The sequence below is a fragment of the Narcine bancroftii genome, chromosome 1 (assembly GCF_036971445.1).
Source record: "Narcine bancroftii isolate sNarBan1 chromosome 1, sNarBan1.hap1, whole genome shotgun sequence".
Classification (NCBI taxonomy): Eukaryota; Metazoa; Chordata; class Chondrichthyes; order Torpediniformes; family Narcinidae; genus Narcine; species Narcine bancroftii.
Genome location: NC_091469.1, coordinates 415313032 through 415334158, shown reverse-complemented (window position 1 = coordinate 415334158; position 21127 = coordinate 415313032). Strand labels below are relative to the sequence as shown.

The following is a 21127-nucleotide window of genomic DNA, read 5'->3' as shown; positions in this document are numbered from 1 at the left end:
TGAAAAAATACTGAGAAGTAGCTAAAAATGCAGCGATTTAAGGTGAAACCCAGAGCAATGACCACAAAATCTGATTGCAAAGTAAAAATGTATAATAATTTGAACTCAGTCTTAAAACATTGAATAAAGAATGAAAGTGCCACATTTCAGAATAACTGGTCTTATAAACTACCAAAATTCCGTTGATTAAATACGTATCATTTATTCAACTATAATTTCATGAATTATTGTCTGTCCATGTCTATTTCATTGCATTCCCCAGACATTAACTTCAAGTTCACATTTTCCATCTTTCAAACATTAACATGATGAGATGCATCTATATCCTGTTCTTTCCCTATAACCATGATCAGCGTCAATAACTATTCTTTTGGACAGTTGCAAAAGTTAGTCAAAAGCCACTTCATTTGGCATTTTACAAAAATCAACATCATTTTCTGAATCTTATATTCCTTGTCAACAAATTTTATTTTCATACATGCCAGCCTGCATTTCTTTTATCATACATTTGTATTTTCTGTGCCAGAATTATTTGTCCGTCTCTTCCCAAATTTCAAAACATCTTGCCTTCTAAATCACTTCTTATTCTTTCCGATGCATGATAATTTTTTTAATCAATTATACACCCTATAGCTGACACTCAAAATACAAAAGTTTTTGTATTACCATATATCTTATAATATAAATTGGCCAATAAATAGGTGCTTAATTAGCCAAATGTCCACTTTCTTTTACCCTGTTGCTTTCCACAGTCACTGTTTCATGATTATTTTTAACTATCCTCTACATTGTAATTTCTTCACTTGTACCAGTCACTATTGTCCTTCTAAATTAAAAGTTATAACACACTGTAATTCAGTTCTTCTCCAAATTGTATTTTTTATATAAAGTGTCTGCTGAGACAAAGAAGAAAATCGACTATGCCTTTAAAAATAAATTCTACTAAATATTCCTTAGAGCGTCAATCTAATTAAATCTGATCAGTAAATTAAGTCCAGAATTTGTGGTAATTGGTAAACTGTCCACACGCACATTGCACTGAGCACTAATATTTCCTTCAATTTTTAGTCAAACATTTATTAATCACTTCTTCGACTTCCTCATCAGAACACCACAGTCAATACAAATTGGAAACAATCTCTCCTCCTCACTGATCATCAATACAGACACACCTCAAGGGTGCATGCTTAGCCCTACTCACTATAGACCCATGACTGTGGGTCAGGCACAATTCCAGTGCTATCTACAAATCTGCCGATAACACCACGGTTGTCGGCAGAATCACAAATGGCAATGAGGAAGCGTACAGAAGGGAGATAGATCAGCTTGTTGAGTGGCGTCACACTAACTTGGTTACTTGGTTCGGCTGGGAGTTGGAGGAGGAGCTCGGAGAGAGTCGGGCTGTGAATCAGAGGAGGAGGAGCTTGCTGAAAGTGAGGAGAAGGTACGCTATTAAAGTCGGGGGCTTACCGGGGCTTGAGCCTACTTGGTTCGGCTGGGAGTCGGAGGAGGAGCTTGGAGAGAGTAGGGCTGTGAATCAGAGGAGGAGGAGCTTGCTGAAAGTGAGGAGAAGGTAAGCTATTAAAGTCGGGGGGTTACCAGGGCTTGGGCCTACTTGATTCGACTGGGAGTCGGAGGAGGAGCTTGGAGAGAGTCGGGCTGTGAGTCAGAGGAGGAGGAGCTTGCTGAAAGTGAGTCAGAGGAGGAGGAGGAGCTTACTGAAAGTGAGTTAGAGGAGGAGGAGCTTGCTAAAAGTGAATCCGAGGAGGAGGAGCTCACTGAAAGAGAGGAGAAGGTAAGCTATTAAAGTCGGGGGCTTACCGGGGCTTGGCCTACTTGGTTCGGCTGGGAGTCGGAGGAGGAGCTTGGAGAGAGTCGGGCTGTGAGTCAGAGGAGGAGCTTGGAGAGAGTCGGGCTGTGAGTCAGAGGAGGAGGAGCTTACTGAAAGTGAGTCAGAGGAGGAGGAGCTTGCTGAAAGTGAGGAGAAGGTAAGCTATTAAAGTCGGGGGCTTACCGAGGCTTGGGCCTACTTGGTTCGGCTGGGAGTCAGAGGAGGAGCTTGGAGAGAGTCGGGCTGTGAATCAGAGGAGGAGGAACTTGCTGAAAGTGACAGGGTTAATTGGTCAAGAGGCCAATAAAAGGAGTGAAAGGGGAGGGAGTGGCCAGTGAGGAGTGGCTCAGTGAGTGAGTGGAGCAGTGAAAGAGTGAGACTTCCTGGCTTTGGCTTATCAGGCTTTGGCGAAAGCAGGCAAGGAGAAAAGGTAAGCTGAGTTATTTGCCTTCGTATTCAGAGTCACGCCAATAGGGTTAGTGCTCTGTACTGGGTGTCAGATGTGGGAACAATGGGTGACCTCCACCCTCCCAAATGGCCACATCTGCACCAGGTGTACCGAGATGCAGTTACTAAGGGAGCGAATTAGGGATATGGAGTTGCAGATTGATGACCTGCGGCTTGTAAGGGTGAGTGAGGAGTTAATCGACTCAACTTTCAGGCCGATAAATACTCGAGAACCCGTGTCAGGTAAGTGGGAAACCGTCGGGGGGGGAAAGAAAAAAGTGAGAAAAATGGAGAGCACACCAGTGACTATCCCACTCAGCAACAGTTATATTGTGTTGGATTCTGTTGAGGGAGATGACCGGACTGAAGATGGCCACAGGAACCAGGTCAATGGCAATGAGCCTGGCAGAGTAGTGCAAAAGAAAAGGAAAAGGAGAAATGCAGTAGTTATTGGGGACTCCATTGTCAGGGGTACAGACAGGAGGTTCTGTGAGCCAGATAAGTATACCCGCATGGTCTGCTGCCTCCCTAGTGCAAGGGTACGAGATATCACAAATTGGGTCCAAAATATTCTGAGAGGAGAGGGAGAGCAGCCTGATGTCTTGGTACATGTGGGTACAAACGACATTGACAAGAAAAGGGAGGAGGTAATGAAAAGGGATTACAGTGAGCTGGGACGAAAGCTGAAAGACAGGAACGCTAGGGTGGTGATCTCGGGATTACTACCTGTTCCAAATGCAAGTGATGAAAAGAATGTAAGGATAAGGAAAATGAACGTGTGGCTGAGGTGCTGGTGTACAAGGCAAGGATTTGGCTTCTTGGATCATTGGGATCTCTTTTGGGGAAGGCATGATCTTTACAAGAGGGATGGGTTGCACCTAAATCCAAAAGGTGTCAACATTTTGGCAAGTATGTTTGGTACAGCAGTGGGGCAAGGTTTAAACTAATTTGGCAGGGGTATGGGAACCAGAGTGATAGGGAAAAGGGTAGGGAAGATAAAGTAATGGCCAGGAAAAGTAAAATATGAAAAGTAATGTTGGGAGGAGAAAGTAAAAAATCAGATGGTGCAGTGAGTTTTCGGGTCAATGATAGTCTTAAGAAAATTACAAAGAAAAATAGTGGGCAGAAAAATTTAAAAAAAAAAGGTTACAGAAGTCACTAGATATTAAAAGGACAAAGAGCATAAGGGCACTTTATCTGAATGCCTGCAGTATTAGAAATAAGGCTAGTGAACTTGAGGCGCAAATCGGTACCCATGCTTATGATTTGGTAGCCATCACGGAAACATGGCTACAAGGTGACCCTAAATGGGAATTAAACTTTCAAGGGTATCAGGTGGTGCAAAGAGATAGACAGGATGGTAAGGGAGGTGGAGTTGCACTCTTAATCAAAGATGAGCTCCAGGCAGTAGTGAGGAATGATATAAGATCTAAAGAGCATAATGTTGAGTCCATTTGGGTAGAGATAAAGAATAACAAAGGGAAAAAATTATTGGTGGGTGTTATCTATCGCCCACCAAATAACAATAGTTTAGTGGCACAGGAAATAAATAGAGAGATAAGTGAGGCATGTAATAAGTGAGGCAGTAGTCATGGGGGACTATAACTTCCACATAGATTGGGAAAATCAAGTTGGTCATGGGAGTCTGGAAGAGGACTTCATAGTATGCATCCGCAATAACTTTCTTGAGCAGCATGTTAAGGAACCCACAAGAGAAAATGTTCTCCTGGATCTAGTGTTGTGCAATGAGATAGGTAGAGTAAATGATATAATAGTCAGAGACCATCTGGGAAATAGCGATCATAGTATGATTGAATTTCTCATTCAGATGGAAGGGGAAATGGTTAGATCTAAAACTAATATATTATGCTTAAACAGGGGTGACTATCATAGGATGAGGGAGGAATTGGGCAGAGTGGACTGGGAGCACAGACTAATTGATGAAACAGTTGAGGAACAGTGGAAGATTTTCAAAGAAATATTTTGTAATGCTCAACAAAAATATATTCCGGTCAGGAAAAAAGGCAGCAAGGGAGGGAAAAATCCACCGTGGAAATAAAGGAGAGTATAAAATTGAAGGCGCAGGTGTACAAAGCTGCAAAGAGCAGTGGGAAACTAGAAGATTGTGAAAACTTTAAAGACAACAAGGGGTTACAAAGCGGGTAATAAGAAATGGGAAAAAGGATTATGAAAGTAAATTGGCGCAAAATATAAAAACAGAAGGCAAAAAATGTTATAAATATATAAAACGGAAGAGGGTGGCCAGATTTAACATAGGACCCTTGGAGGATGAGAAAGGAAAACTGGTAGCAAAAAATGAGGAAATGGCCGAGGCATTAAACAAATATTTTGTGTCAGTCTTCACGGTGGAAGACACATCCAGCATGCCCAAGTGCGGAGTTAAGGATGCGAATGTTGGGGAGGGCCTTGATAAAATAGTTGTTACAAAGGAAGTAGTGATGGAGAAACTAATGGGACTAAAGCCAGACAAATCACCTGGTCCTGATCATATGCATCCAAGGGTTCTGAAGGAAATGGCAGAAGTTATAGTTGATGCATTGGTGGTCATATACCAAAATTCTTTGGATTCTGGGCAGGTCCCGGCAGACTGAAAGACAGCAAATGTCACGTCACTTTTAAAGAAGGGATGTAGGCAGAAGACTGGAAATTATCGGCCAATTAGCTTGATGTCTGTGGTTGGAAAAATGCTTGAAGCCATCATTAAAGATGAAATAGTGAAACTTTTGGAATGTAAGGGTTCAATCAGGCAGACGCAGCATGGTTTTAGAAAGGGAAGATCTTGTTTGACAAACTTGTTAGGATTCTTTGAGGATATAATGGGTGCGGTGGATAGAGGAGAACAGGTTGATGTTGTATATTTGGATTTCCAGAAAGCATTTGATAAGGTGCCGCAGAAGAGACTTCTCAGTAAGTTACAGGAAAGTGGAGTCCAGGGAAGTATATTGGCCTGGATCAAAAACTGGTTGTCTGACAGGAGGCAGAGAGTCGGGATAAATGGCAGTTTTTCAGTTTGGCAGAGAGTGGTAAGTGGGGTGCCGCAGGGGTCAGTGTTAGGCCCACTGCTGTTCATCATTTACATTGATGACTTGGAGGAGGGGACAAAATGTGGTGTAGCTAAGTTTGCGGATGACACCAAATTGAGTGGAAGAGCAAATTGTAATGAGGATGTGGAGAGTCTGCAGAGGGATATAGTTAAGCTGGATGAGTGGGCAAAGGTCTGGCAGATGGAGTACAATGTTAGTAAGTGTGAGGTTATCCACTTTGGCAAGAAAAATAAAAGAGCTGAATATTATTTAAAGGGTGAAAAACTACAGCATGCTGTTGGGCAGAGGGACTAGGGAGTGCTTGTGCATGAATCGCAAAAAGTTAGGTTACAGGTGCAGCATATTATTAAGAAGGCAAATGGAATGTTGGCCTTCATCGCTAGAGGAATTGAATTCAGGAGTAGGGAGGTAATGTTGCAACTGTATAAGGTACTGGTGATACTGCACCTGGAGTACTGTGTCCAGTTCTGGTCTCCATATTTGAGGAAAGATATACTGGCTTTGGAGACGGTCCAGAGGAGGTTTACTTGGCTGATCCCTGGGATGAAGGGGTTGACTTATGATGAAAGATTAAATCATCTAGGATTGTATTCGCTCAAGTTCAGAAGAATGAGAGGAGATCTTATAGAAACATATAGGATTATGAAGGGTATGGATAGGATAGATGTAGGAAGGTTTTTTGAGCTGGCCGGGGAAACTAAAATGAGAGGACACAGTCTCAAGATTCGAGGGAGTAAATTTAGGACAGAGATGAGGAAAAATAGTTTTTCCCAGAGAGTAGTGAATGTTTGGAATTCTCTAACCAGGGAAGTGGTTGAGGCTGCCTCATTAAACATATTTAAAATTCGGTTAGATAAATTTTTACATGATAGAGGAATTAGGGGATATGGGGAGAAGGCAGGTAGGTGGAGTTAGGTCATAAATTAGATCAGCCATGATCGTATTGAATGGTTCGATGGGCCATTTTTGGCCTACTCCTGTTCCTACTTCCTATGTTAACAATCTGGCGCACAACATTAGCAAAGCCAAGAAGGTGATTGTGGGCTTCAGGAGGATGTCAGGAGAACATGATCCAGTCCTCATTGAGGGCTCAGCTGTGAAGAGGGTCAAGAACTTCAAATTTCTGGGTGTCAATATCTGTGAGGATCTGTCTTGGAGTCTCCATGTCAATGCAACACTTTGTGAGGTGCTTGAGAAGATTCAGAAGGTCATGGAGAACATTCTGGCTGGTTGCATCACTGACTGGTAGGAGGTCCCAATGCTCAGGACAAGAAAAAAACTCTAAAAGGTTGTTAGCTCGGCTGCAACATCATAGACACCAGACCACTCCATTGAGAATGTCTACAAGAGGCGGTGTCTTAAGAAAGCAGCTGCTAACTTCAAAGACATCCACCATCCAGGCCTTTTCCTCTTCACTCTGCTACCATTGGGGAAAAAGTACAGGAGCCTAAAGACGAACAGTCAGCAGCTCAACAACCACTTCTTCCCCACTGCCATTAGATTCCTGAATAATAGGCCTAAGTCATTTTATCTTGGAAACTCCTATTGTACTAAATTTCCTTTTTCATCCCTCTCTAATTGATCAAGCTCATTTACTCTGGAAAGTTAAAGGTATAACATGCTTTTCGGATTTATTCTTGGATAACTCTTTCATGTCATTTGAACAATTATCCATGAAATATGATTTACCTCGATCTCATTTCTTTCGATATTTGCAGATTAGGAGTTTCTTAGTTTCGACTTTACCCTCTTTTCCCAATCGGGAGACTACGACTGTTTTAGAGGATATACTATATTCAAAATTCCCTCCAAAAGGTGTGATATCTAAATTATATAATATAATTACAAAAATAAATTCTGGGACTTTTGAAAAGTTTAAAAATGATTGGGAAAGAGAACTCAACCTTCATATTTCTAATGAAAATTGGAATAAAATTCTGCGACTGGTAAACTCTTCTTCTCTATGTGCAAAACATTCACTAATACAGTTTAAAGTTGTTCATAGAGCTCATATGTCTAAAGATAAACTCCATCGCTTTTATTCTCATATTGATCCTATATGTGATAAATGTCAATTGGAAATAGCTTCCCTTACACATATGTTTTGGTCCTGTCCCTCTTTACAGAATTATTGGAAGGAAATTATTTTCCATTATATCTACTGTTTTGAATATTGATTTACAACCACATCCCATTACTGCAATTTTTGGATTACCTATGATAGATTTGACTTATTTATCTCTTCCTGCGGATCGTATGATTGCTTTTCTTACACTAATGGCTAGAAGATCTATACTATTAAATTGGAAAGAGGTAAATCCTCCCACTGTTTTCCAATGGTTTACCCAAACCATACTATGTTTAAATTTAGAGAAAATTAGAAACTCTGTCTATGAATCCCCTTCTAAGTTTGAGTTAACCTGGCGACCATTTATTCAATATTTTCATTTGTGGTGAGTTGATCTGGCTCTGTTTTCTTTCTATGATTATGTATGATAATTGGGCTGTAAGATGAGATCGGAGTGATCGGCGTGGTTTAGCTATATCTGTAGGTTTTTTTTGTTTTTTTTTTAATTCAGATTTGTTTTTTCTTCTTTTTTGGGGTTTTTTTCTCTTTTTTCATATATTGTTATTAATTATATCTTTTTTTTTAGAGATAGTTCACACCCTAAACTGATCAAAATTTTTTTTTATGATATATTTTTATTCTGTAATATTATTGTTTAATATCTCTGTATTAATTCATTACTTACTATGTATTTTTTTAATATCTCTTTGAACTGTATGTGTTTATAAATTATAATAATAATAAAAAGATTGAAAAAGAAAAGAAAGATTCCTGAATAATCAATGAACCAAAAACAATGCCTTACTTTTGGCTTTTTTTTCCACTATTTTTTATTTATATTTGTAAGATGGTTTATATGAATCTTTGCACTGTGATGCTGCCACAAAACAACACATTTTGTGACTTGTTCGGGACAATAAATTCCGATTCTGGTTCTAAAACTGCCTCATCAATATAAGTACAGGTTACCTGCTGTGGTCTAACTGCCAGCCATTCAATGGCTTGCTTGCACTGTAGAACTGGCCAGTGCCAGAACAGCTGGCAATGTGTGTGGTGCATTTCACAAAGGATAAAGGTAATTTAAACTTGGCTTCTTCTACTTTTTAAATAATATTTCCAGTCAGTATATTTCTGTCTTTGAGTAGAAACATTAAATTTTCCTCTCTGCACAGATGCTGTCTGACCTGTTGAATATTTCTGTAATTTTGTGTGTACTTCTGAATTCCAGCATCTATATATTTTTCTTTTGTATTCCATAAAATACTTGTTTTAGCTGAGTGCGGCAAAGTCCCTCAGCAGATGCTTAATGGCCCGAATGTGTTTATCTCTCCCAATCCTGCAGTCAGCTATAATCATCAGATGCCAATTGTGCCTTTTCTTTCCAAAGTTCAAGTTCCAGGTGTTCAAAGACCAGTCTCTTCATGCTCAAGCAATACAGTATGGCTGCTCAACTTGTGTTCAAACAGCAATAAAAGCCTGCTGCTAACTGACAATTAGAGTGAGTGGTTAACTTTCTTTCACAAGTCTTTATAGATTTATTCATAAACTCTAAAATGTATAAATCCAGTCGACATCTTCCTAAAAGAGAATGATATTCTATTACATAAAATGAACATGTTATCAGTTATCATTCATTTAGAAAAAAAGTAAAGATTTCATCGGGGTTATAAAACAAATTTAAACTTATTTATGTTCAATGGAAGTCTTTAATCAGTAACTTCTCACCAACAAACAACTGCTTTTTTTTAAAAAGAAAATAATAATTTACTTATTTTCTATGCTTATATTTTACATTACCAAGATTGAGTCCGGCCACAACAATGTCTTGGAATGCCTCCAACAAATCAATGCACAGCACTCCCTCTCCATGGATACCCAGAAATTTATGTATTCTCAGAAGAGGGCAAGCAGTCAGCTTGATGAGTCACTGTTTTAACTTGTGCATGCCCAATCTGGCCAGGCCCAGAAGCAGATTAATGAGGATGACCTCTGACCTAGCCCATCTCCTAACCCTCTGCACTAGATGCCCAAAGAGCAGACTTGATGGGCCAATGGACCTACATCTGTTCCTATATCTTGCGATTTTGTGAACAGGATAGTGGAGCTGAAGTGTAATCAGACATTAATGACCAGTCTCGTCAAATACTTAAAAAGGTTCCACAGCCTCTCAGGTTTTGTACAAACATCGAGAATAGATTTTACTGGGCAACAGAAGTGGCAGATGGCCCAGGACTCTGTAAACCAATTACATTATGTTACTCTAGTTCTGGAAACACAGAACAGACTGAATAAGGGCAAGTTTCCTTCCCTAAAGGAATTTGGTCAAGCATGAGAGATTTTACAACTCAGTCAGTGACTGATGGGAGCTTTTTATCTCCATGCCCTTTTTGATCAATCCAAGTTCAGAATCTTGACAAGAGTGATTTTAAATTTTCATTCAGTGCTGCAATCCTGACTTCTAAATAATGTGTGCAATATCAAACAGTGTTCTATTCTACCAAGTAAAATAAATTTATTTGGAAAGATTTATTATTTCTTTCACATAACCATAAAGGACTCCAGTTACCATGAATAAATGATTCTATTACACTTATTCAGGGTTTCATTTGCAATTCCCTTATTTTAATTCATTGCATAATTTATATCATAGTAACACCCACTGAAACAGCATGTTTGGACCTCCCAGGGCATTAGTTATATTTTAATAATAATTGAGACCTTATTGAAAATACACAATGCACTAAATGTGATTGGGGACATTGTTACATTGTGTATATGCAACACGAATGGAAGATGTTCACCACTCATAAGATATCCTTTTTTCCCCAGCGATTTGGTGTAAATAAATTTAAAAGGTACCGAGAGTTTAAGATCAAAATAAAATCATGTCCGTTAATTGCTTTGTTTGGTTTTTCATGTGAGCCAGGTCTACCTACCTCTGTCTGTATCACAGAAATTTTTTTACGCTGATAGCCAGACGAGCAATTTTATTGAAATGGAAAGATGACTCTTCACCTACCCATATGCCCTATTTAAGCTTGGAGAAAATTGAATACAACATTAAAGACAGAGAATTTCAATTTGTAAAGATGTGGGGCCCATTCATGATTGGAAGAATTTTGAATATTCTGGAGATTCTCAGTCTGGAGGTTGCTATCCAATCTATAATTCCCCTTTTCTTTTACAATGGGAAACAAAACCTGACAGTTTTCCTATTCTCCATAGCTGTCCAGTCATCCCTTCATCAAAAGATGTCGTGACATTTATTATAATTTGAATAAATTAAGATGTGAAGACATGGTGCATGAAGCCTATTAATGGTGGCAGAATATCACATCTCCCAGCAAAAGGAATTCACCAATGCTCAGCAAATTTCTTCTTTCAAATGGGAGTCATGCAGGCCAAGATAGTTCCCAATGCAATCATTTAATTCCAACCCGGGAAATGGCAACAATGGTGCGTTCGGCTTCTGAATCTTCGGTGGGAAGGAGGGAAACGATACGAGCCAGGTGCGGCAACAGTACTCGAGTTGACAGGTGGCGTCTCTCGCGAAATGAGGGCAGTGACGAGCCGTCTTCGTGCCAAGACTCTCTTACACAGGAATAACCACAATGGGAACAAGCTGTAGTCAAACGTCCAGAGACCATCAGCACATCGTCCTTTATCATGTGATCGTCCTCAGGAAACGGGGCGGACGGGAATTAACAGGGGAAAACCACTTCAAAACAGAAATTGAAATATAACCAGTCAATTCTGGAAACAGCATATCAGGCAGCATCAATGGAGAGAGAACATGTTCCAGGTGTCACAACTACTCGCTGAGTGACTCCAGCATTTTGTTTAATTTAGGTTTCCAGCAAGTCTCCTTTTGATTTCCATGAACAGAAGTTGGGATCCGGTCATGAAGCCAAGAATTCAAGAATTGGGGGTCCGTGTAAAAAAAAAGCAGCCAATTTTTTTTACTTTGGAATGAATTATAGTGCCGAGGAATTTTTGTTTAAATACTCGTTTCACCTTGCGGTTCCGCACATTGAGCGAAGCCCTTTCCTGGTTTGTGACTCCTGGTCATCATCAATCATTACTTGTACTGTGCTTTCCACCCGGGCAATGATTACCCACTCCATGATCTGCTCGTGCATCCAATTGCACAAACATTGTACCTTCAAGGGGAGGAACGAACTATTAATCTTCTCATTTTCTCTTTACATGAAGACGCCGATATCGCTCTATCGCCCCACTGCTGCTGGGGCGAGAGCAGGTGTAACAGATCGGGAAACCCCACGGTTTCCATCCATTTCACTGCATTACGAAAACAGAATCGAACCCTGCTTCTGAGTTGCAGATTGTCGGTGTCTGTCTCAGCTCCATCTGACAACTGCTCAGCTGGTCCCCGAAGGCGTCGTCACTCTGTGAATGTCCAGCACAATGTACTCCGCACTGGAGTCAATTTCCCCTCGATTTGGTCTGGTGCTGTGCAGAGGGCACCGGAATAATAAACAAACCACAAATCCAAATCTAAACTTGAAATGAAGAAAGCAGGAAAACGAGTAGACTGGGACTAAATTATGAAGGGAATAGATAGAGTGGATGTAAATAGGCTCTTGCCCCTGAGGGTAGGGGAGATTGGACCATAACCATAAGTTAAGGGTTAGGGGACAAAACTTTAGGAGTAATATAAGAGGATGCTTCTTCAGTCAGAGAGTGGTGGCTGAGTGGAATGATCTTCAGGAAGAGGTCAATTCTGTCATTTAAGAGGAGGTTGGTTAGATGAATACATGGATGTGAGGGGGTTGGAGGGTTATGGGCAGGGAGTGTGTAGGTGGAACTAGTGGAGTTTCACGTAAATCAGTGAGGACTAGAAGGGCCGATCTGGCCTGTTTCCCTACTGTAAATGGTTATATGGTTATATGATTGTAGGAGCTCAGACCAGAAAAGGAATATCATAACCCCACACCGAAAGCCGCCTCAGATGACTGAGCATTGCAGAGGTTAACACACCAATGCTGATGGTGTGGAGGGGATCAATTGCAAGCTTACCACGTCGTGTTTCCGCTCCGTAGCAAAAATACAACTCCCGGTCCGTGGCATTAAACGTGTTGCTCCATGAAGTAACCGTTAGATCCGCCAATTCTAATACACACGCAGGCAGAGGTGTTGTACTCGCTGCCTGAAATGAGAGGAAAAAAAGTCATGCCCTCGATTTTAAATTTCCGTGTAAATCACAAGATATTAAAGAACTATTGGAAACGGGGAAGAATATGCGATGGGAGGCTCTTCACCTGAGCTGGCCATTAGAAGAAACACTATTTTACATAACTATATCATGCATTTTACTATTCCTTCCCTCAAATTATAACAGACAATATGGTATCGCGGATTTCCAATATATCATGCGATTCTTATATTAAATCTCAGCAATATTCTTGCTCATTTCCTTTCGAGTTTAGCCACGGTCAGCCACCTATATAATCCGAGTGGAGCTTGATTCCCTTCTCTCGAGTAGCACATCTGGACCCTGGAGTCACCAGACAGAAATGTCACTTCACTCTGAACCAGCGGCGGGGAGGGGTCGCGCCACCGTTCTCAGTAGCGACCGTGGTCCAGCTCCTCTCCCGAAGGTGCACTGGTCAAGGCGCAACAGGCGCTTACCGCACGGAGAAAAAAAGAGATCTTAAGCAGCTGCCAGGCTTCGTGCTCCGCTCAGTTTCCTCGTACCGCCTTTTTGGATCAAAAAACAGTAACGCATCATTGCGGCTGGAATTGGACAGATATATCCCGAGTCGCCCCAATTCTGCTTGTTGTGACAGGTCGTGGACGACTCCACTCCAGGTGGCTGCGGGTTGCAGGAGGGCTGGTTTATCACTCCCTGCGAGTCAGTAGTATCGGCGTGGAGCTCTTAAAGTGGCTTCATCAGGTCGCCCCTCCGACTCAGGGTAAAAGAAAGGTGTGGGGGGGGGCGGGGGGAACACAGTGGAATCTCCCCCGCAACAAAATGCGCTAGGCTGCATAGACCACTCTCAAAGTCATTCAAAATCAGCAAGGAGTGGCTTTTCCGACTGCTCGTCAAGTCAATCGAAGAACGTTAATCGATCAGATGAACGGAAGGTGGAGAGCATTGGACAAGAAGGGAAGTACAAGGCGCAGTCGAAGCAGACCCCGATGTCAATGTTGGCCGCACGAGTTACCACCGCCGTGACGTCACAGCTCACAGCATTGCGGGGATCTCGTTCACACACAGTAAAACTGGCACTCGGTCGCCAGTGCATCTGTCCTTGGGACCAGGTTCTGGCCGTGCCGTTCAAAAAAAATGGCCAGACGTGTTCTCTCTGTGGGTTCTCCTGTGCTCTCCGCCTCCTTCATCCTCCTCGCAACAAGATCAGGGATCGCAGCCCTCGGTCACGGGGTGCGGGGAAGAGCCCTGAAACGACAACCATGGGATAATGGATCCGCCACGTGAAACTGAACTGATAAAGCTCTTTCCAGCCAGGGCTGCAAATGTTTAGATTTAGAACAGAGTGCAGGCCCTTCGGCCCTCAAAGTTGTGCCAACCCATATATTCTTATATATAAAAAAACACTTCCCTCCTGACACTCCACCTGCCTAAAAGTCTCTTAAATGCCCTTAATGTTTCAGCGTCGACCACTATCCCTGGCAAGGCCGTCTTGGTACCCATAGCTCTGGGTAAAAAAAAATTCCCCTGATGTCTCCTCCTTTCACTTTGTACATATGTCCTCTGGTGTTTGCTATCCCCGTCCTGGGGAAAGGGCAATCCTTATTTCAGAGGATGTGGTTGTGAATGCTTAGCCAGGTTATAGCTAAAAGGTTGGATACTTAGAAGCAGGAAGAAAGGGAAATTAGTTAAAAGTGGACTTGGACCACTGTGCTAGGCATGAGCTTATTGAGAGGCACAACAGACTGAAGGAGCTTTTATTGTATTTCTGCTTCTCTTTCTCTCCACTTTGATATCCTCTCCCTTCCTGTAACCCTGGCAACATATGCCACACATGCACTCTGTATATGGCAGGCTAAGAAGAGGGATGGGGATGTTTGGAGGGATGAGGGTAAGGACTGGGGGTAAAGGGGTGGGGTGCAGTGGTGAAAGAAAGAACACATGACCATGAGGGAGATCAGGTGGCCTGTAGACTATGGAGAGGAGAGACAGCAGAACATTCCATTTGTAGTCAGAAATCTTTGGGTTTCTGGAGCCATAACTCAGAATCAACAGGCTACATTTGCAGAACACACAACATTGAATGGTAAACAAAAACTCAATGCTGCTTTAGCTATGTATCATTATTTAAAAAATACAAACTAAAGAAGCACATGGATATTTTAGTTAATGCATATTTTCAGCTTGCTGGAACCATGTACCATGTCAACATATTCATTTTAGCAATACACTTGCATATCTTCATGTAATTAAGATACATTCTCATACCACTTAATCTTTCAAGATAAACCTCAACATTATTTTACTTTGAAATTATGTATTATTCTCTGCGTTCCACCCAATGCAATCCCTCTTCTCTCTCTTTATATAAATAAATATAGTTTCCATTTCCCTGCACAAACTTTGATTGTCCTCAAGCTTATTCCTTTTGCCTAAAATTATCTGAACTGCTCCCCCTTCTCCAAACACCCTCTGCACAAATTACAATTTCATGATTTTTTAATCTAAAATTTTTTAACCTTTGCAGATTCATGCAAGGTACTCCCCAAACATGTTCCCAGCTAGAACAGCAAAAATGTGTTATGATTAGATTGCAAGGTAAAATTTAGTTTTCGTGGAATCAAAAAGGACCCATCAGCTCATTTTTGCTGATATTTGATGGAAAATGCATTCCTAATCCTTAATTACTACTTAAATGATTCCAATTTTTACCATGAAAGTATTTATTTTAAAGAGATATATGGATTAATTTTATCCAATTCTTTGAAGTGACCTTTGAACATTTCAGAGTTGTTCACTTACGATATGCATATTCAGGGTTCAAAGTTCAAGGTTCCTTTATTGTTATGTAATTTAAAAAAGGTGCACTATTACATAGAATTTGCTTTAAGGCAGACAGATTTGCAATCAGCAGAAACTGCCTGAAGTGCCTCTTACAGTCAGAGAGAAGCGAGAGTGTCCCCTCAGAGTCACTGAGTGTCCATGAATTCACCTCCAGTGCTCCCACAGCCCCTGCAGGCACATAGTCCAGTCCAAACCATCAGTATCCCGAATTCCAGACTCGAACCTCTGACGTGATAAGTAAACCTTCAGAGAACTTGGCACATTCTCACATCCCGGTTCCAGCCAGTTTCAAGCCAGAGTCCAATAGTCTGCATCCTGGTGTGAATCCCAATCGCCTGCAGCCTGCAGTGTTAGTGGGTTCTCGTCTTGAGTCGCCAACATCCCACCGCCTGTGTGTTTTTCAGCTGCAGAAACCCTTACTGATCTGCCGCCATCGTCATCATCCTGTGGGTCATTTCTCAAATGGGGATGTTATCCTCATTTTCTGGAGGCTTTCACCAAACCTCTGCTTTCCTGGAGTCTGCAACCCCGTGTGACTGCTGCCACCACCATCTTGGGCCAGACCCCATGGTTGTGAGATTATCAAATAAAACCACTATTAGCTCCATTAACAGGCTGTTTAAAGCCAGCATGGAGCTGATGGCAGTCAGACTGGGCAGTTGGACCCCACAGGAGTGCTGTACACAAAGTGCTATTCTGTGCCCTGGGTCTTGACTTTATACCTTCCACATACTTATAGACTAGGAAGAGTAATGCATGTTTTTGTCATTTCATTTTTGATTATTCAGGATAAGTCTGTCCAAAAGATAGAGCCAAGTAGTCAACAAAACACTTTCAACAACTGAATTCATATTTCCAGAAACGATTATGCTGTTGAACAAATTATTGCAAACCCTCTAGAAGAGTGAAATCTTCATGAAGTTCATTCTCTGTTTCTAAAACTTTAAGTTAAAGTCATAAAACCCAGTAAATTAGGCAGACTGTCTCAATGACCAGTTTTATAATTGGCAATATAAGATTCACCAATTGCCCTTAGCTGAAGGGAAATTAGTTATTGCCACCCTTTGACACATCACTGAATACTGCAGCAATTGATTTGCAAAGCTCACAAATTAAGCCACATTAGGTCATTTTCTGAGAAATTCAATGTCTTACAGAACTTAGTAGCTCACTTGTCAAACACTCCATCCACAACCATTCACTCACTGGGCAGCAGCAGTTTGTACCATCTACAAGATGCACTGCAGCAACTTACCAAGATTCCTTAGACCTAACTTCAAAACACACAAGTTCCTCCAGCTAGAAGGATAAATATAGCAAAAACATAAGACCATCAGCCTGTGTCCTCCAAGCTATAGACCATCCTGATATGGAAATATATTGCTGTTCCTTCATTGTCACTGGGTTAAAATCCTATAACTGTAGTTAACAGCATTGTGAGTGTACTCACACCTCAAGCACTGCATCGGCTCAGAAAGGGAGCATCTAAATGCTGGCTCAGCCTGCAAAACCCATATCCTTTGCATGAATATTATAAATTCCATCTCACAGGAGTAAAGAAGCCTAACACACATTTACCGATTACTGAAGATGACTTTGTAATGCTCAAGAGCAGTCTGAAAAGCTTTAGCTGATATTTTATCCCTGGTTGATCATGTTGATATGTTGATTATGCCATTTAATAGTAGCTGTGCATTCCACTTTCATTTGGAAATTCTTCCCATTCAGGTCAATGGACCTAAATTTCTGGACATCAGGCTAAACAATTGAATTTGCAAATCACTTTTTCTTATTATTTGTCTCATCTGATACCCAGTATAATTATCTAAAATACACATTCTCACTTGTGATATGATTTGAACTGTTCGCTGTATTTGTGAGGCAAGTAAGGTATTAGTAGCTAATGCTGATATACCAGTTAAAACCTTCAAGGTGCCATGTGGAATTAGAAGTATGAATGGTGGCTCTCAGCTACAGGAGCATTCTGCCAAGTATTTAAAAAATTGACTTCAACCCATTTGCTCTCATGCAAATAAGCATCAGCAGATATTCTCCTTGGGGTGAATGTCTTGGAGAATGAGCAGAGGTCACTCAGAGCAGGACAAGCTACTGGAATTGGGAGGAGGCGGAGCTAAGCAGAATATGTTGCATGTGGAAGCCATGTGAGAGTTCTAGAATGCCATTGTTCAAATATGCCACAAGTTCTTGTATATTGGATCTATCAAGTTTTTAAAACATTCTGTGCATTTTACAGGGACCTGTGCAGAGCATTGTGACATATACAGTATTTTATATTTCATTAAAGTTAACACAAAGCAAGTTAGTTTTGCCATGTCAATTTCATTTCTCATGGTTCAACATAAAGGGTCCTAAATGCACAATTTGGTGAATATATAATCTCACACCATCAAGCCCTGAAGGTGGTTAAACTGTGACTGATGTAAGAAGTTAGATACTCAATTAAGGAAAAACATGTTACAATGTCTCCCCAGGCAAGAATTTTGCATATTTCAAGGAGATCACCTTTCATTCTTCTGAAGTTACTCAAAAGAGCATAGGCCTAGTCTGCTTCACCATGCCCCAAAGAACAAATTCCCTTCTGGATTCAATCTGATTAATGCTTTGCTTCACTTCCTCTATTGTGAGTACATCCTTCTTTAGAAAGGAAGCCTGGCCTGTACACAATACAATTGCTAACAGAAAGATGAACTTCCTCAAATCCTCTTGCAATAAAGATCAATGTACTGTGAGTGTTCCTAATTGCCTGCTGTGTTAATGTGGTGCACACAATAATCACATCGACATGATGGAGTGATTAAAAGGCTTTAATTACCAAAAACCTGAGCATTACTGATACACTACTTGGCCAAGTTCCAGGTACAGGAGCAAGAGGGGGAAAGTCCGGGCACGCCAGCCTTTAATGGGAAATCTGGGGAGGAGCCAAGGGAGGAGTTAGGGAAGGTTAGATAGGTTCAGACTGGCCAGTCCATACATCTATACAAATACCTTTCATCACATTTAAGTAATTAATTTTCAACATGTGCAAAGATATCCTGTGCTTTGAACACCAATGTTTTTAATGTTTCACCTTTATTTTTTTTATTTTTTTCTCCTCAGATGAATGACATTATATTTTTTTTTACTTAATATTCCATTTTCCATGTCTTCACACATTTACTTCATTAGTCCACATTTCCTTGCAGCCTCAATGCCCTCTCTTCACAACTCACACTGCCAAAATCAGATATATCAATATAGAGTTTGGGAATGGGTGGTGCCCCAGCACTGATCCATGCTGCACCCAAATAGCCCATCTCTTTCTGTATTCTGTCCACTAACTTATCCTTGGCCCATTCAGCTTATTGCCTCTAATCCCATGTTTTTTTTTGCAACTTTATTTATTAATTTTAACATATGAAGGAAGTAAGTAATTCACGTACAGAAAAAATACAAAATAAAGTAATACAGTACAAAGTAACATAGTTAATACAATACCAATCTCGGCATCTCCCCCTAACAACTAAAAACTAAGACTAAAAAAATATATTTTTAACCCCTAAAACTCCCCTCCCCACCCCCACGATAAAGAGTGAAGAATTAATACTATTAGTATAATTAAAAAAATAAAAAATATATATCTTAAAAAAAAGATTGATATATATAAAAAAACAAAAAAATATTAATTAAGTATTAATTATTAATCCAAAAAAAATTTATTATATAAGAATATATATGAAAAAACCAAAACAAAAAGAATTTAAATGAAAAAAAAAACAACTAATAAAAAAAGAAAAAAAAAGAAAGAAAAAAAAGAAAACATATATATAGAAAAAATATATAATAAAAAATTTTTTTTTTAAAAACAAAAAAAATGATTAATTCAAACTTATTTAAATTGTATCTAATCAATAAATGGGATCCACTTTAACTCATAAAAAGACATCTTATCTTGTATAGAAAAAGATATTCTTTCCATAACCAAACAAAACTTCATCTCTGAATACCACCTCTCTAAAGACAATACCTTTCTATTCTTCCAAGTAATCGCTATACATTTCTTGGCCACTGCCAGCGCTAAGTAAATAAAAGAGATCTGGTAATTATCTAATTCTAAATCAATCAATGGTTGCATATTCCCTAATAAAAATTTATCAGGGTCTAATACAATATGAAGATTATATAGATTATTAAATACAGATTGAATACCTTTCCAAAATTGTTGTAACCGATCACACAACCAAACAGCATGTAAAAAAGTACCAGAAACCTGATCACAACGAAAACAAAGATCTGACTTACTAAAACCAAATTTTTTTAATTTTTCGGGTGTTAAATATAATTGATGTATAAAACTATAATTAATCATCGCCAGTCTAGCATTAATCAATTTTCAAACACTATTACGGCAGATTTCAGACCAATCTTCTTCAGTTATTGTTAAACTTAAATCTTTTTCCCATTTCATTTTATCTTTATCCCAATCTATTTTACTTTCACTTTCCAACAAAATACGATACAAACCTGATATATAACCCTTTTTTTTAAATGAGAGCACATATTTCTCAAAATCAGTTTCAGACAGTAAATTCATTTGACGACCGCATACCTGTTTTACAAAAGATCTTAACTGATAATACACAAATATAGAATAACCACTTATATCAAATCTCTTTTGCAATTCTACAAAAGAACAAAAATGACCTTCTAAAAAACAGTCAGATAAATTATGTATTCCTTTCTCCTCCCATTGTTTCAAAATAGTATTAGATACCGTGAAAGGAACAAGTTGATTATTCCTCTAATCCCATGTGTTGCAATTTTGTTTATTAACTGTTGGTTAGCATCTTATCAAAAGCCTTGTGAAAGTCTAAACTTATACATGTTCTCCTTTGATTTTTTTAAAAATACAGGATAAAGACAACAGTAAGAGGCAGCTTATATTTTTGTAATGCTATTTGTTCTAAATGCAGATGTATTCGCATTTAAAAAGCCCAAGAGCCAAGATTCCCCTTCAAAATCTCAGTAAGTAAAGTAGAAAATATTATACCATTATTCAAGAGGGAGATAGAGTAGAAATCTGTAGACCAATTAGCATTTGGTCAATTATCAGCAAAATGCTTATTAAGGATACGGGAACAGGCCACATCACAATCTCAATAGTTAAAATAGTTGATTTGTTTTGCTAGTTACATCCTCAAAAGATGGATGTCAGACCCAAAGCTATATTAGCTCTTTTCAGTCCTCTAATGAATTTCTGAGTATTACCACTTCCTTAGCAATTGATTCTGACATTTTCCTAACCTCCATGCCCCCACCATGGATCCCAGCCTTGAATGATCTGAGCATCAGCTGGCTACAAAATTCTATGGACTTGTTACCCAGGGGATAAAGAAATTCCTTTTCAATTCTGTCCGAAAAGACTCACACATTTTCCTGAAAATCTCCCCCTCCAAAGAATATCTTTTTCTATACAAGATAAGATGTCTTTTTATGAGTTAAAGTGGACCCCATTTATTGATTAGATACAATTTAAATAAGTTTGAATTAATCATTTTTTTTTCTTTAAAAAAACTTTTTTTATTATATATTTTTTCTATATATATGTTTTCTTTTTTCTTTCTGTTTTTTTAGTTTTTTTTCATTAGTTGGTTTTTTTTCATTTAAGTTCTTTTTGTTTTTGTTTTTTCATATATATTCTTATA

The 21127-nt window shown here is 39.5% G+C and overlaps 1 protein-coding gene across 2 annotated transcripts in view; it reads right to left on the bottom strand.

Moving 5' to 3' along the window:
* lrrc3b (leucine rich repeat containing 3B) overlaps nucleotides 1-21127 on the bottom strand; it is a 100378-nt gene that overhangs the window by 39181 nt on the left and 40070 nt on the right. For both annotated transcript variants that reach the window (XR_011350055.1, XM_069914028.1), the window contains exon 4: nucleotides 12449-12578. The gene's annotated coding sequence lies outside the window, so the exon portion shown is untranslated. The remainder of the gene's footprint in view (nucleotides 1-12448; nucleotides 12579-21127) is intronic.